Source organism: Cyprinus carpio, chromosome A13 (genome assembly GCF_018340385.1).
Source record: "Cyprinus carpio isolate SPL01 chromosome A13, ASM1834038v1, whole genome shotgun sequence".
Lineage (NCBI taxonomy): Eukaryota > Metazoa > Chordata > Actinopteri > Cypriniformes > Cyprinidae > Cyprinus > Cyprinus carpio.
The window spans coordinates 13,175,378-13,192,991 of record NC_056584.1 but is presented as its reverse complement, the minus strand read 5'-3'; the positions used below and the strand labels follow the sequence as shown (position 1 = coordinate 13,192,991).

Below are 17,614 nucleotides of genomic sequence, written 5' to 3'. Positions count from 1 at the left end.
ATTTGAAATGTAGCATTAGTGAGCATAAAAATGATAGGGGACAGCTATGATTCTGATGAAATGAAAACTATTCAATGTGGTAAATAATTAAATAAGACATTTCTCTGTTTAATGCCCTAAACCAATGAGGTCTAAAAAGCTTCAGGCAGGTACAGTATCCTACGTGGCCACTTCTAGTTGTGCATCCTTGTTTTCCGAAATATCAGAATGCATAAAAGTCAAGCATCATGCAACGGCAAAGTCCACGCATTTGCGTTCGTCTTTAATTCAAATGCACGCTGAGCAGAAGAGCAAAGACAGTGATGTTGAAATGTTTTATTAAATACTTCCAAATGATTCAATAACAACAAATCTTTGATGGTTTAACAACATTCAAACAAACACTTGATAGATTTAAATTAATAGTTTTATTAATTATATGGTCATGCAAAAATCCAGCATCCAATTCAACCTCAGAGTATACGCATATGTAGTCCCAACAATGCAAAAAACTATCAAGAATCGGGAAACATACCACACTCAAAAAAATGCTGGGTTGTTTCAACCCAACTTTGGGTCAAATATGGACTAACCCAACCGTTGGGTAAAATGTTTATATTAAATTTTTAACCCAAAAGATGGGTTAGTCCATATTTGACCCAAAGTTGGGTTGGACAACCCAGCATTTTTTAGAGTGAAAGCTAAAGCTTTGTTAATCGCTTTTAGTCAATTTCTTTACAAAATTAGCTTTTGATTTTAGCATTGGAAACTATATCTCAGAGTCACATTAAATTTACCTTGAAGATGCAGGTAATATATACATAATTCAATTCTAATTAACACAGACAGTGAAAATTATTACCAGAAAGTTACACATGCATATTTTCCTTCTGCTGAACTGCATATATGGTTTGGCTGTGGGAGTTATTTAGTTCAGGAATTATTCACTTCGCATACAAAGGCGTTTGTGTCCATCTAACAGTCATAAGAAATACAAGAACTATGAACTCCTGCATCTGGAAACATCTCAATCATTTACATTTATGTATGTGTGACTGACTAAACTGCACTTTTTTTTAAAACAAGGACACTCATATCTGAGAGGACGCACTATGAGTGACAGAAGTGGCCAGAGACTAGGGCTGAACACACTGTTATAAGACACACTGCAGCAGGGGGCAACCGAGCGCAGTATGAAGATATGGAAGACTTCACAATGCCAGACGGTTTCATCTGTGGACAAGTGAACTCACTAACAAGATGCCTTAGGGTAGGAGTACTCCCTTTTTTGAACATATAGAGTTGGGTGCAATGTTTACCCAACTTTAAAAGGTAAAATATCACAAGAAATGGCTTAGCACAGAGTAAAAGGGGATACGTTAAACCTACACAATTCACACACAGGAATCTACATAATAACACAAGTGTTCAGATGTATGACAGTCACACAGATAAGCTTTAAAGGGAGCACAATGTGTCCATGTGCTTTAACACACCCAAAACAACATTTTTTTTAACTAAGCGAGTTGTGTGTAATGAAAGTCTGAGTGTACGTGCATCTGGATGAAGACGAATGGCTAAGTGTTCGATTCATCCCTCATCAATGATCTGCATTAGTATTTACAGGTTATACTGGAAAAAAATGTAAATAATAAAACTAGATCAACATACCCAGAACAGATTCTACCATAGAATGGACCCCAAAACACCATGGAACTGCATTCATCAAGTCATTTCCATTCAAATCCATGCCTATAGATGGTCAGGTGATCTTACAAAACCACAATCAAGTCTTTTTAAAGTCACAATGTATGATGATGAGACACATAAACAGCATCAGAACAAGTGTACAAACACTCATGGAGAGACAATGTGACAGTTTGGGTCTTCTTCTAGAGCACGGACCCCTAAGGATGGATTTCATAACCTGAAGTTGCAAAGCAGTCCACAAAAAGTGAACAGAACAGCATAGAGTCTCAAGCTTATGTGCAAAACAGTACAGGCCATTTCATTTTTTCTTTTTTCGACATGCTTATAGTCTAAAAAATGATATGCACAGCAGCTGGAAGCCTAAAAAGTGAACAGAGTAGCAAGGGCTATGAACATGTTGTGTGTAGTGTTTAGCGCCCCCTGGGGACCAAGAAACATACAACAAACTTGAATCAAAGAAAGTGAGGGTTCTGCAACTTCAGGTTCAGAGAGCCGAGAGGTTATGGTGCAAACACACAGGAAGTTTAGTAAACCAACCTAACTTGAGTTCAGGCCTCATGTGGAAGTGTGCGTAAAGAAGATTTATGCAAAACACTACATAGCAACAAGCATCTTGAACTTAAGAAAAAACATTTATACAAAAAACCCTACCCCTGGACACCACACACTGTTTTGTCCTTTCTCTTTTATAAATATCTATTTATGCACAACTATATTAAATCGTGTCCCGCTTTAAAACAATTATCTTGAAAACACAAAATACTTTCAAATACAGCATCATTCAGAAGATAAAAACCAAGAGATCCACCAAAACACGAAAGAAAGCCAGAAAAAAAACTTCCCCAACCCCATTCCTCAATTTCAAAGAAAATAAAAACAACATTAAAACATCCTCTTCTCAACATATAGGGTCTACACTTTGGTGCTTCAACATCTGATACATTTTTTCGTTCGATCTGATATATCATGCCATCACATTCTTTACATAAAAAAGAAAAACAAAACTAGTAAAAAATATTTTCTTTAGGGATGCACAATATTATCGGACCAATATCGGAATCGGCCGATGATGGCTTTAAATGGAAATATCGGCATTGGCCCGATATGAAAAATTATGCCGATATGTCTTGCCAATAAGAGGAATACATTAACTCGCATGTGCTCAGGGTGTGCAAGCGATTAGATCATGTCAACAGTGCGATTAGAAGTCAGCAGTGTGGCTCATTCTTGAAGCTTTTTTGCCTGATTTATGATGAGAATCACTGTTTTGGATCGCTGTATTTAAACTGAGAATGCACTTATAGATTGATGCGTTTGGTATATGATAGAGTAAACAGCAATAGCACGTGCAGCGACAGGTCCCCCAAGTCCTAATGCCCTTACGGTAAGGAGTTTTTTTTAATTCTGTAGGGGGGGCTGTTGGCATACTTCTAATAAAATGAAAGCAAAATACACAAATAATATTTAGACTGTTTCTGATTAAAGCAGTAATTGATGCCATAAAATCATGAGTATGTTTTGATTTAAAGATCATAAGCTATAGCTTACACAAACATGACACTTAAATTAAATAATTATAATTAAAATAAAAATTATCGGCATTTCGGATATCGGCAAAATCCAATATCGTGCATCCCTAGTTTTCTTAAATGTAATAAACTCACATCATTTACCTTTAAAATGGCATGTGCTCTTCAACGATTCACATTTCTGATTCTAACTTCCATCTCTACTGGCTGTTAATTACACAAGTGAAGATCTCAGTATTTTACAATATATCACTAATACTTTTAAACACCATTTCGAATGTTGGGCAGCAGACATTATGGGATTATGGGTAAAGACAATACAGCGCCCCGTGTGGGCATGAGAAGCATGCAGCATCCAGAAGGCAGGGCTGCTGCCGTGGCCGCCCGCCCCACATCTAGCTAGAGTTGGACTGAAGTGGTTGCCACTTTTAAATATATTTCTTAGTTGTCTCAATTTTTTTCCCTCACGTTTTCAAAACTTCAAGAGGTTCTCTTCTGGCCGGGCTCCAGGCGGCAAGACGTGCACGGAGAAGAAATGCTCCAATCAGCTTTAGTATTCAGGCATGCTAATGGAGAGAATATAAAAAATACTAAATAATGTTTCACTTGTTTTGTTGGCAGGTGTTTGTCAGTCAGTACCTTTGCCCTCTGCTGTGATTCACTGTAGAGGTGCAGCAGGCGCTCCAGAGCAGTGGAAGTGGATGTTGAGCCACTTGGCATCTCGGCGGTGCCACACACGTGTCTCCTCTGACTGGCTGCTGCGTGCCCGGCCCTGGCTGTCCATGTACTGTGTCAGTCGGATATAGGCGATGCAGGCGGCGTCCTCTCCAATCAGGTGCACATGAGGGTTCAGGATGGTTGTATGCACAGGCTTACTGTTCTTACTCAGCACTGGAGTCAAACACAGGCAGTAGATAAAGACATATACTGTTATATAAGCCTAACAGTTTAGCTTTAATACCCTCTAACTCAGGGAAATCCAAACCTGTTCCTGGAGGGCCACTATGCTGCAGAGTTTAGCTTCAACCCTAAATAAACACACCTGAACCAGTTAACCAAGTCCTTCAAACTCACTGTAAACCTCTAGGCAAGTGTGTTGGAGCTGGTTGAAGTTAAGCTCTGCAGGACAGTGGTCCTGCAGAAAGATGTTATTAAGCATGAAAGCATATTATTAATAGGTACTGCAAATGTATACAACTTTATTGGACACTAGTACATTAAAAAGCATGGGGCTTACAATTCTCAAAGTAAAAATAACTAAAAAAAATCCACTCAACCAACCATCCAACCAACTCCCTCTCAAAAAAAATAAGACCAGACCAAGGTCACAGATCCTCCTGGAACAGTAAAGGTTACAGAGATGACAATGCAAACTACTATTCGGTTTTTGACTCAATACCCCCCCCAAAACAACTAGAATGTTTAATTTTACACATTTAAAAATGGAAAATATGGAAATTGGCATAATCTTACCAAAAAGGCACAAATTTCCGCATTATTACAACAACGATTCAAATTCCACAGAAATGTCAACAACTCATTTGTTGGTCATTTGAACAGGTTGCTCATTTAAACTAAATATTTCATAAAATGTTTCATGCATGTTATAAGCACACATGCTTGTGCTTTTTAAAATACAATACCCACTAAAAATGCTGATAATACAAGATTACCAGCAAAGTTATTCCATCATCATAAATAAGGTGTTTACAAGATATTTCTTTTTTGCTGTATGTGCTATATTAATGCTTACAGAAATTTGTTGTCTATTATTTGTGTAATTTCTCAAAGGTTTGGTAGAAAACTATTTCAGAAATTTATGAAATCATCACTTATGCATGTTAGACCTCAGAAAGCATGATTTTAGTTCAATTTATAAGTACTTCAAAATCTACCAACAAAAATTATGCACAGTGCAAACAAATCTGTGTAATCAGTTGTATGGTAGATGAAAACAGTACTTACGTGTAAGCTTCAAAATCTCCATTGTTGATGGCCTCAATCAGCTGCTCTGTGATTTTAATGATCTCCTGCTTTCGTGCTGGTGTTTGGAGAAATAGAAGGAACAATCAAATTTTATCCACAAGCGTTATTTTATAATCACAAACCACCATTTTGTTCCTAACTATCTGCTCTTGAATTCTCACATTCAGCTCAGCATACTTTTAGTTGTGAATGGGGTCCTAAGTTTTCCTAGGACCCTGATTTTAGCACAAGCAGGGGTCTTGAATGACTTGTATGCAATGGTTATTAAATGCTTCGGATTTCAACCAGTTCAGTAACCACAAGTCAACCATAAAGTACAAACATTTAACACATGCATGAGCTCATAATCCCTTTGGATTGACATGTTTCGCTGGTGAACTGCTGGGACTTTGGTAAAGCCAGAAGGAATATCAGGACTTACATTTACAGAGAGAGAGAGAAAAAAAAACCTTATTATTATTTGTCACTAAATCTACAGTCTCAGACTTACACTGCTGCCTGTGCACGCTGCTGCCCCCTGGTGTTGTGGAGGCTGAAGCAGGTACAGCAGGCTCTAAATCAGGACAGGAGCTCTGACCTGAACTGCTCCAAGCAACATTCTTAACATCATGTGGTGGATCGGCTGCAAGACAACAGCACAAATAAACAAAGCTGCAACTAAGCACACAGAGATGCTAGGCCCCAGCAAAACAAAAGTATGACAAACAAAATGAATACTACATAGAGACGCATGCTGCCTTCAGAACAGTATACTACCTTACTACGGCTTCAGTATATAATACTGTATGTGTATGGTATGTATAATTTTCTCTATGCATAAAATATCTGGATAACCTATTACATTCGACATTATGTGCAGTATTAAATAGAGACTACTGTGTGGTAGGGCTGCCAAAAAAAAAAAAAAAAAAAAATATTCACATTTCGAATATTTGTCGAATTTAAAATAAAAATCCATTGCATTCGAATTGTAGGTGTGCATTAATGAGGCAGCATTATCAGTGGCACACGAGATGCGATGAAGATGTAAGTGTCATTGGATTTTAATGTTTTTGTTAGCCTATACAATGCTCTGTTAATTACAAATATTGCGGGAAAAGAAAACATCAATGTGGAGAAGATCTTATTTACGTCAAAACTGAAACCAAGCCATTCACACAGAACGCATATTTCGCAAATTTTCATGAGTTGCACTCATGTCTCGCACAAGAGAACAGCATGTTTAGAAAGCCATGTAAAATTAATGCAAGTTCAATTTTGAAAAAACATATCTCGAGACTTAATTGCGGTGTTTTTAAATGAAAAATGTACTCTGTGTGATTGGCTTTTGGCCCTTTCTATTTAACTCTACAAACATACATGATGCTGCTTTGTTAATTGTTGTTTAAGCTACTTAGTTAATTATAATTGGTTTATAAAGATTATTTTAAACATTATGCACTTTTTTCATGGATAGTCATGTTATCTTATTGTGGCCTCAGGACAAAAGCAAGAACGACCGGATCTCAACATGGTCTTAAGGACAGCAATAACAGCGGATTTTCTACTTACTTTAAATTTTCCTCAGGACGAACCAATGATTTCAAGCATCTCCTTTAACTGTCAAGTCCTCCCTTCTTAACCCAATCAGCAAAGCAAAAAGCTTTTCTTTACCTTAACTGAAATTATGCATTTTAAATTCGAATTGAATTCGAATTTCGATCATATGTAAGCACAAAATTTGGATTTAGTTCAGCTAAGCTTGACAGCCCTACTGTGTGGAATAGAACATCCCACAATGCAATGCATTCAAATGCACCTTTCATTTATATTGTAGCAAATCAACCAAAATAAATTGTTTTCTTTTCATCGACTTATTATCTGATCAGAAAATTGTCTACAAAAATATATACAAAATTAAAATGTTTTACTTATACATTTAGATTTTATTTCCATTTTTCTATTTCTATTTTTAACATTAACAATAGTTTAAAAAAAACATACAGTGTATACCACACTATATTCAGATAGTAGTAAGCTAGTGTTCTGTTCCAAACATTCAGTCACTAATTCATACATCCAGATCAGTGGTTCTTAACCAGGGGACTGGGGCCAACTAAGGGCGCTTAGGGGCAAGGGGTTGTGTGTTTATTTGTAAATGCTAACAAATAAACACATTTAAAACAAGATGTAAACCATCCTATAATGGGATATTGTGCTGGACAACACTTTGAGTCAAAACGGCTGAGAACCACAGACCAAGATTATATCATATAGAATATCAAGCTGATGCAATCGATGCTTAAACCACTGCACTGCTAATAACAGCATGTCACACAAAAAACACTGAAGAAATAAATTCAGTAATTTGATTAATGAACAGAAAACACACACTAGCAGAACTGATAAATATGAAATCTATCTAGAGAATTACAGTACCAATTCTGCAACATACTGAATCAGAGAGCTGGTAGTGTTTGTTTGAACAGTCCAGCAGATGGTGGCAGATCTCATGGTTTTTTTTAAACAGAAACCTGCAGCAGTCTGGTTCAATGGTTTGAGCAGTCGCTGAACTCAACATGCAGCCAGTTCAGACAGAGATGCAAAGATGATACAACAGAAGCATAAGCAGTAGGAATTAATGAAGAACACAAGAGGAGTAATAGCCACACAGATCTGTGCACAGTATGTGCATGTGTTGAGAGATGTCTGTCATGTACAGTCCCAGCACGGGCTCTCTGCTCATCTGTCACACTCAAAGTATTCAGTGTCACACAGATAAATAAATGAAAAGGTCACTCTAACTGAGAAGGTCAGTGCAATTCTTTCCAGTGGTGAGGATGCACACGAGTACAGGGCAAAATAATAGACTGCGAGAGACTCAAAATTAGGTGACGGTCTCTGTCCTTGATTGTGCTAATAAGTGTACAATGCTGATAACAGCAGATCATGTGGCATGCATTTTTATTTTTGAGTACTACAATGATTTAGGCAAGCCAGAATTTTATTTTTTGCCATATTATTGTCTTGAAGGGGTCATATCATAAGGAATCAAATTTTCCTTGATTTTTAATTCATATTATACTACAAAAACATACTGTAACATAAATTTTAACTCCTACTTTCTACTCACTACAAAAAGAAAGTGTCCTAAAATGACTCAATCCAAACACTCGCAACCTTCCTGCATCACACAGACGCAGATGAATACTTTAAATACAGTATTGTTTTCGTGGAAACAAAACTAATAAAAACAATAATACATCAATATTACAAATAAAATGTATCATATGACCCCATTCATAATGACACATAACCATAAAATTAGGGCATTTAATGTAGAAGTCCATCTCAGCCAGATTTATTTTGTAGCACATTAAGTAATGAGAAGGTTAGAAAGGTGAGATACTCCAAGTCAGCAGTGGGAACAGTGGGACAGAGAATGTGTGAGGTAGAGATCAGAGGGAGTTGTAGAAACAGCTGATCAGGTCACTGCTGTAGCAGTTGACTTACTGGGCGGTGGGCAGGGGGGAGAGGCCTCGGGTTGAGGAGCTGGCTCCTCTGAGGCACTGCACTGGCTCACCACTGCACTGTCATTGCTAGCCCCACCCACCGGTACTGACACAAACAATTAGGGGGGAAAATGTGACATTTGTTGTGGTAAGTTATACCATAATCCTTTTTCCAGCTTGACATTTGTGCTATATTTATATATGAAATGATGACACAATTTGCAAGATAATCATTCAAAAATAACAGCAGACACAATAAAGTACACACACACACACACACACACAAAACACATGCTAAAACATAACGTGCATGCAACTTAAAAGCAAAAAGCAATTACTATGAAGGGTAAAATTATGTGGAATTTTTTAAAATTCAAAATAAGCAATATTTTCTAAACCCTGAAGTCTCCAATACCTCTATACAAGGACATGTTATACAACTGTTTGTATTTACACAGAGTTTTAGAAAAAGCTGAAAGACTTCTCTGTCTGGGACATACAGTATTTTCACCCTGGTATAGAATGTGAGATCTTTGGGCCTCTCTGCTATGACGCAAGTGAATGGTTTCTGAGGTTTATCCCTGAGACCCACTGTTAGATGAACTTCAACAGTTATTTAAAGCAATTAAATACTTAATAAACAAATAAATGCAAGATAAAACGAGGTAAAACACATTTATTCCAAGTTCATCCCAAAACAAAAAAATGGATAAAACATAATGATGACACGTTTTATGCAGTTTGTGTTTTAAACAGTTTGATTTAAATACAAACACAACTATTCAAAAGTACAAATATCATTACAATTTAAAATAACAGCTTTCTGTTTATTTGTATCTATTTTGAACCTTAATTGAATTTTCAGCAGTCTTCAGTGTCACATGATTCTTCAGAAATCATTTTAATATGCTGATTTGCTGCTCAAGAAACATTTCTTATGAATGTTGAAAACAGTTGTTATGTGTAATATTTTTGTGGAAACTGTGAGACAGTTTCAGACTGTTTGATGAATAAAATAAAACCTTCAAAGGGGCGTTTACTTCAAACATAAATATTTTATAACATTATAAATGTCTTTACTGTCACTTTTAAATCAAATTAATGCATCCTTGCTGATAAAATTATTAATTTCTTTAAAAAAAAAAAAGCTCGAGTCTCTGAGGGTTAGGTCCCAGTATATTGCCTGACCATCAAACTTAGATTAGTGTAAAGTAATGAATGAACCTAAAGCCCTAGTGACCTATTAAACCTCTGCTTGTGTTTCCCAGATTGAACAGAAATGATTCAAGTAAGTTAACGTTTTATTATCTAACAGCCCTCAAAAGATAATATAAAAGCTCAGAATAACTTAGAATTTAACAAAAAGACCAATCTGATGATGAATGATACCAAGGTTGTGTATAATTGAGTTGAACTGTTGTGTAATATAGTCGTGCTGTAATAAATCACCATGTGACTGTTAGACATCATACTGTGATGTGATACAGAGGCTCTGTCAAAAGCGGTGTTTGTTGCCTGTAAAGGTCAGTGCAGTAAAACAAATATTCCCGTAGATATCGTGGACATTCATTATACGAACACAAAACTTTGTGATTCATCAGTGTCATGGTAACTCTGGCATTCACAGCATATCAAAGCTTGTGCTGATTCATGATAGCAATCAGTCAGTCTGACCCTGTTTTGGTGACTTATACTACTATAACTGCTGCTGTAGTAACCAGCAATGTATCTACAGCTGATGAGCTGGATGTCAATGCACACGCAAAGCAATTATCATTCCATGAAGGTCCTTTCATCTCACTGTCAATCATTCACTGCCTGTATCTGTAATCTATTTATTCCCTCTGGCCCTCATTACCACTATTTCTCTAAGTGTTGGGAAAGTGTACAACTCTTGACCCCATTTACACCTGGTAATAAAGTCTGTCAAATGCATTTCATGATCCTTTTACCGAAATCACATTCAGAGGTAGTCAAAAAACATTGCATTTTTAGTATAAAATGCATAAAAAACAGGTTTTTATTCACAAATTAACAATGATCAACACACATACATAGTGATCATCAAATATGGTAAACAGGAACTCATCCGTACTTGCTTGACACTCAGTAACAATTCACATTAGTTGATCAATGTTTATATGTGAATAAAAGCTAAATTAAATCCGTTCATCAAATACAGTGATCGTGTCTCTTCAAAAGACTTGGATTAAATTGCTCAATTAATTTGGATTTCTTTTTCCATCTTTAAAAACTTTGTAAAACATCAATGGGCTTTCAATGGAGGGACAGAAATCTGTCAGGTTTCATTAATAGTATATTCATTTGTGTTTCTGAGATCAATTAAAATCTTATGGGTATGAAAACAACATGAGGGTGAGTAAATGGAACACACTCATGGCAGTTTGTAACTTTTATATGTTGGTGAATTGTTTTAATTAATAATTTTAATTAATATTTGCATCAATACACACATCCCATTCTGTAGATCCCAGAGAACAATAGAAAGACATGCAGAATACATGAGGAGTTGATAGTGTACCTTTCCTACCTTTCATGTCCTCCTCTTCTGTGGTGTTACAGCTCTCTGTAGACCCCTGTGACAAGAGAGAGACAATGTGCAAGATGGAGAGTTGATCGTAGGATGATAGGAAGACGTATAGAAATACAGGTTTGCAGACAGGGTCTATAAACTATGTGGAACAATATACAGAGCACACACTGTAAATCAGCAAATACACACACATAAAGAACCACCCGCAAGCACAGATATACCCCAGCACACCCTCACACACAAACTGAGCTCTCACAGGAACACACCAAGCCCTGCACAAACCAGCCAAGCCAGCATGAGGGCAAGCCCCCTTCATTTGAGTGATATTTGTGAAGGTTTGGAGAATAGCTCAAATGACTGGCGTTCAGTGCAGAGTTAAAAGAGGTGGCTTACCTTGATGCCATCGGCTGGATTGTGCACGACAGTGGTCTGTGGTTCCTGGGGGAGGCAGGAGAGAGTTTACCACACAGGGCTGAGGCAAGAGGATGTAGGGACCCTAACTCCACAACTAGCATGATGAGACTGTACTACTGTCATGATTGTCATGAATGTACATCAAACACTGACATTGGGGAATTCTGCATTTGAGTTACTTAGGTTAATAATATGTATACAGTGGCCCAAAATGAACAAAAAGTGATATTTGCAAATATGTTTTTATGTTAAACAAACAAATAAATGAGCGTATGCTGTATTTCTTTAAAATAAATGCTACTTTTTTACTGTTATAACATGTTACACTCATGTTTGCTAACCAGAAATAACAGTAACAAACAAATAAAATAACAAAAATAATAAAATAAATAAAAAAGTAATAAATAAATAAACATGGCTGTGCTATTTTTATTTAAAATAAAATGCCACTTGGCTTGGTGTTTTGTTATATAATGAACATGATCAAGTAATGTCTGACAATCAATCAATCAGACTGATAATGTGTGATGTCCAGATTTAGTGATTAAAAAAAAATAAATTTATTTATTACACTTGTTTGTTTGTTATTTGGTTTTATTTATAATACATTTATCAATGTGTTTATGCTATGTTTCTTTAAAATAAATACTACTTGTTCTGTTGTTTGATGATTAGAAATATCAATAGCAATAAATAAAATATTCAAATTAAAAATGAATTCACTAATGGAAATGATGCATGCAACGGTATTCATACATGTTTAAGTGTGAGTTAGGTGTCTAAGTACTTTGAGGCCACTGTACACAATAACTACAAGTTTTGTAAAGAAGGACATTATACAATTGAAGGTCAGTGGATATGCAAGCAAGGACTGGGTACAGTTAACCACAGAAACACAGTGGAAGAAGTAGTAGTCATTAAGCTTGACGAGACTCTCTCCAAGACCAACCCCAGTCACCAGCAGCACACAGACATAACAGAAAAGATTAACACTGCACAAACAGTTAGCTTTCAATGCCACAGTATGTTATTTCTCCTGAAAAAACAAAGCATTGATCCCACCTTTGCACATACACACCCCACATATAAACAAACAGTCTTGCGCACTAGATTCTACTTTATTTCCACCACCACTAACACAACACCCTCTAATAAGCAACCTGTCAACGCAGACTTGAAGATGCAGTCCCTACATGCTGAAAGGCAATTACAAATTCATTCCCTCTAATGCATTTCAGACAAAACCCCTCATCGCCTGTCAGCCCGAGTGACTTCAAGGTCTGGGCGGTCAATCACAGAGTGTAGCATGAGGACAGGGACACTGTAGTGTCCAAAAGTCTGAGACCTTACTGAAAATTTTAAACACTGAAAGAAACTGACAGACATAACATGAATATGGAGTTGAGGATGAAACCAAACACTGAGATATACTGAATTTAATATTTAAATAATATTCAATAAAAAATTATATATCAATTAAATATTTTGGTATTTAAATAGTTTTTAATTCACATTTTATGCTGATGATATATAATGATCTCAGACTTTTAGATGTCTCATGTCCTTTGAAGGCTGTAAACTGGGCCGTATCAGTAACAGCCATTCGGCAGTCAAAGGAGCAATTAACCATAATGCAAATTTAGGGATTGCATCTTCAGAACAAACAGAACAGCTCTGCTTCCTGACATAAAATGATCCTGTTTTACCCTTGGACACTCGATTGAGATTAAGAGAAGGTGCAACTAGGGTTTATCTACATTTCACTAGCCTAAAAAAGGTGTTATCTCACTTTAATATGGCCAGAGCAAGTTTTTTTAAGTACAGGGTTTGTCTGTTAAGCTGTCAAACTTCTCCTGCGAGTTTGTTTGGGTAAAATAGGAAGCCAGAGAGAAATCCACAGGCACAAACCAGATGTTTTAGTTCAACTCATCAAAAACCATGAGCAACGTCACACATCTTCATCTGAGTGGATTGAGCAATGGTTGGTGGAAGTCAAAACAACAGGTATGGGACGAACTGATAAAGCCTTTTACTAAACATAGACTTAAGACTAAGAAAAGGAAAGACTATGAGTGAAGGAAATAAAAAGTTAAGATGAGGTACCATTGGTGCGGTGGATGATATGCTGCTGTCTTTGGTGCTGCTGCTTACTACACTGTTTTTGCTGTTGTTTGTCTGTGGCTGGGGCAAAAACAAAACAAAAAACAAAAACAAAAAAACAATGACAACACAAAATGACTTTTGTTCAGTGCCATTCAAGAACCGACAGCCTTAACTCAAACTTGACGCGTCGAGCCCCAGTACAGCATGTAAGGGGACCTGTATGGGTAAATTGGCTTAGAAGTAAGAGAACACTCATGTAATGTGCCCTAGAGCGTTTTTAATGATAACACTTTGATGAAATAAGCAGTTTTAGTTGTACTTGACTTACTGAAAGACGCTTAACTGTATGGTCTTGTTTTTGTGAGAGGTACGGAGATTATTAATGAAAAATAATGATGCAATTTTCATGTATCTGTAAATCACATTACAATTGTTAATAAAAACAAAGATAAAACATAGAGGCTGTACAAAAGAAGCCAGTAAGCTTCCTTTACATGGTTATGTTCTTTATTGTTATACTATAAAAATGGGCAGTGGTGTTGTAACTGTTCAATAAAATATGACTACAGAGAATAAAAAAACCAATCAAAAAAAATAATAAATTTTTAAAATCATTTTATAATAATAATAATAATAATAATAATAATAAAGTAAATTCAGTAAATGTGTATGTAAGCATCTTTCAAACATCTATGTGGAGAGAATTTGTTACGGTGTTGATAAATGTGTAAATATATATTTATATATATATTAGAATATATCCATGAAGATGGATACAACAGTTCCTCCAGTGCCAAAAAACGGAATCTAATCAGAATCAAAGAAATGTTTCAAGGCTACAGATAAAGTGTTTGGTATTTACAAAAATATTTAAATATATTATTTTGTTGGCACAGTATCAAGAACTAGCGGCCAATGTTACGGTCATGGAGCCACAAGACCCTGACAGTCCACTAGTGCATGCAGTGAAATGCTTCAGCAAGAAGAGTTTATGCTCAGACCTCTGAATCTGTGAATCAATGCAGGGTACAACTTAAGATTAAAAAAAGAACAAAGTCTGACTATAGGAAAGAAAGAAAAGAGACGTCGGTAAAGCAGAGACGATTCTTGAGAAGAATGTTCAAGAATCCTTACAGAAAGATTCGACAGGTTAACAAACACTGATCAAACAGACTGAAGCAAAACAGCAGCCAAAAGTTCAAGAGCCATAAAGAAAAGGAGATTGTTTTTAAGAAACTGCTTTATTTATGCAGTCTTCATTGGATGACCTACAAACTAGCTGCCACTATATAACCCCATTTCTAAAAAAATGTGTATTTTTTTCTATCAATTTAAAAAAATTAGATGTTTACAAAGAACTTTAATACAAAACATAAATTTTTTTATTAAAATATGATATTATTATTTTTCTAAAAATATAATACAATAAAATATAATCAATGAAATAACCTTTTAAAAATGTATAACTTAATATAAGATTTTAAAGATGATTGATTCTTGTATCTAACTTGAATCACTTAATTTACGACTGAGTGACCTTTAAGTTTATTATTAGATTTCAAGACCACAAATAGTTAATTGGTTATTGGCTACTTGATTATACGGACCATGAATGTCGAGAGGGGAGTAAAACTGAGGTCAAGCAGTGCTTATGTCCAGACCTGATGTAGAAACTCAAAACATGAGAAATGGCAATTTATGCACAAACATCTCGATGTTTGTTAATTGTTAGATAATAAAAATGTAGAACTGAGCTTCCCCTGTGATGACGCTAAAAGAGAACATTCATGTCTAATTCACAGACATCAACTGCTGCTGCTGTAATTTAATTTCAATCTCTTGATGACAGAGGAAAATGTATTTATTTAAAAATGAATTAAACATCATTATAATTAAATTAAACATCATCACAACAAAAAAATAAAATAAAATAAAAAGATAAATATAAGACAATATATTAAACTTTTTTTTTTTTATCGTAACAAGGGGCTTATCACTTGTTAGGACAAACCTGATGTCACATCCACTGCAGCTATTACCATGGCAACAGAAATCGCCTGTCGCACTATGGACTGCGGGAAAAAGGGGAATTCCAGAGAGAAAGGCTTGTTTGTCTGTGTCTTTAGACAGTCTCTTCCAATTCCCATTTAAATTTGAAGAGCACCAAGTTAGAGTCCTTTGTCCACTCTGAGCAAACTTCAGTGCTGGTTATAATTGGCTACAGTGGCTACATGCTACCGATTCTAAAAGGCCCATGAAAGTGAAGAGATTCGAGCTGGAGGAAGCTCACAGGATGTATCAAGGGCTTGCAGTAGACAGACCAAACTTAAGTCAAGGAGAAACCCTGGTCTGGCAAACCAAGAAAGCACTGAGATGCAATGGTAATGAGGAATGAGTTTCAAGGAGAATAGGTTTACAATTTAAATGTGTGTATGTAATAAAACAGAGATGAATGGGTGAACATGACTCTGTTAATGTTTGATGATCCTATGACTCACAAAATCCTACATAGAGACAAAAAAAAAAAAATAAAAGACCCAAACAAACTCTCGAGCATCTCAACCAAGACAAAAAAGAGAGCTAGAGAGTGATAAAGTGTTGAAGGAGAGTCAGAAAAAGGGGAGAGACACGGAACAGATCTCACCATCAAATAAACACTGGAGCTCGACTTCCTTTTCTGAACAGGGTGAAACAGAGGAGGGCAAAAGAGGGAAGCATAAAAAACAGGCCAATGAACACAGAAAAAAATAAAGCTGCTAGTTAGATCCCACAGAGAGGAGAGAAGAAAAACAACCAAAAGAAGTTGCAAAGCCATGTGTGATGTGACAGAGGTGTTTAGTAGCAACAGCTGAAAAGTGTTAAACTGCTGAAACCGCTTTATTGATAAGACTTCTTTCATTTCAAGTATTTGCTTCTAGGTTGCTTGGTGAAAGGCTGACGATTCACTGCATGCACAGAGACGGCACAGGGCTGAGTAAGTCTCTCTGCTTCAACAGATTTTGCCATGACTCAGGACTAACAAATGAGCAAATATCATGAGTAGTCTAAATATGCTGAATAGTTTTAGCTTAGACCTCCTTGGGGGGATATTATTCATAATCACCTTGAAGTATATCAGCCTAATAAAACGTAAGCAGCTAATCATTTTAAATTAGAAACAGTGAGTGTTTAATCACTTTGGTTTACGCAAACCATTTGCCGGTTAGCTTGACTGTCAGTTCTGTTTATAATATGTCCTTAAAAGAAGAAAAATCTCTATGACAGGAAAAATCTTTTAAACCTAAAAACCAGAGTAGAATTGTGCATTTCTTTGTTACAAAACCATTATATTTTATGATTCCAATGCTGTTTCAAGAACTTAAGTAATGAGAAAGATTTTGAAAACGTGTGTGGGGCTTACCTTCACGCCATCAGACTTCTTGTTCAGTAAACTTTTGCATGCTGAAAGATGAGAGGAGAGAAAACAAAAACAAACAAAAAAACTTAGAAATGCTCCAACATTTGATGAACTGAATAGTTACTGACATAAGAATGTTGCTCCTTTAGTGTAATGGTATTGCTCACTAATATATTAAAATTTGTTTTCAGTAGTTGAAATAAAATGAAAGGTTTCCTTGGCATTAACTGAAATAACTAAAACTATATAAATTAAATTACCATCTACAATCTATCTATTAAAGCGACAGTTCACCCAAATATGATAATTTGATGTTTATCTGCTTCCAAGATGTAGGCGACTTTGTTTTTTCAGTAGAACACAAATTATGATTTTTAGCTTCAGTCATTGCAGTCTCTCAGCAGTACAATGCTTGTCAATGGTCACAGAATCTATGAAAGAAAAAAAACAT

At 35.9% G+C, this 17,614-nt stretch overlaps 1 pseudogene; it reads right to left on the bottom strand.

Moving 5' to 3' along the window:
- Positions 1–300: 300 nt before the first annotated feature.
- LOC109100282 overlaps positions 301–17,614 on the bottom strand; it is a 57,809-nt pseudogene continuing 40,495 nt past the window's right edge.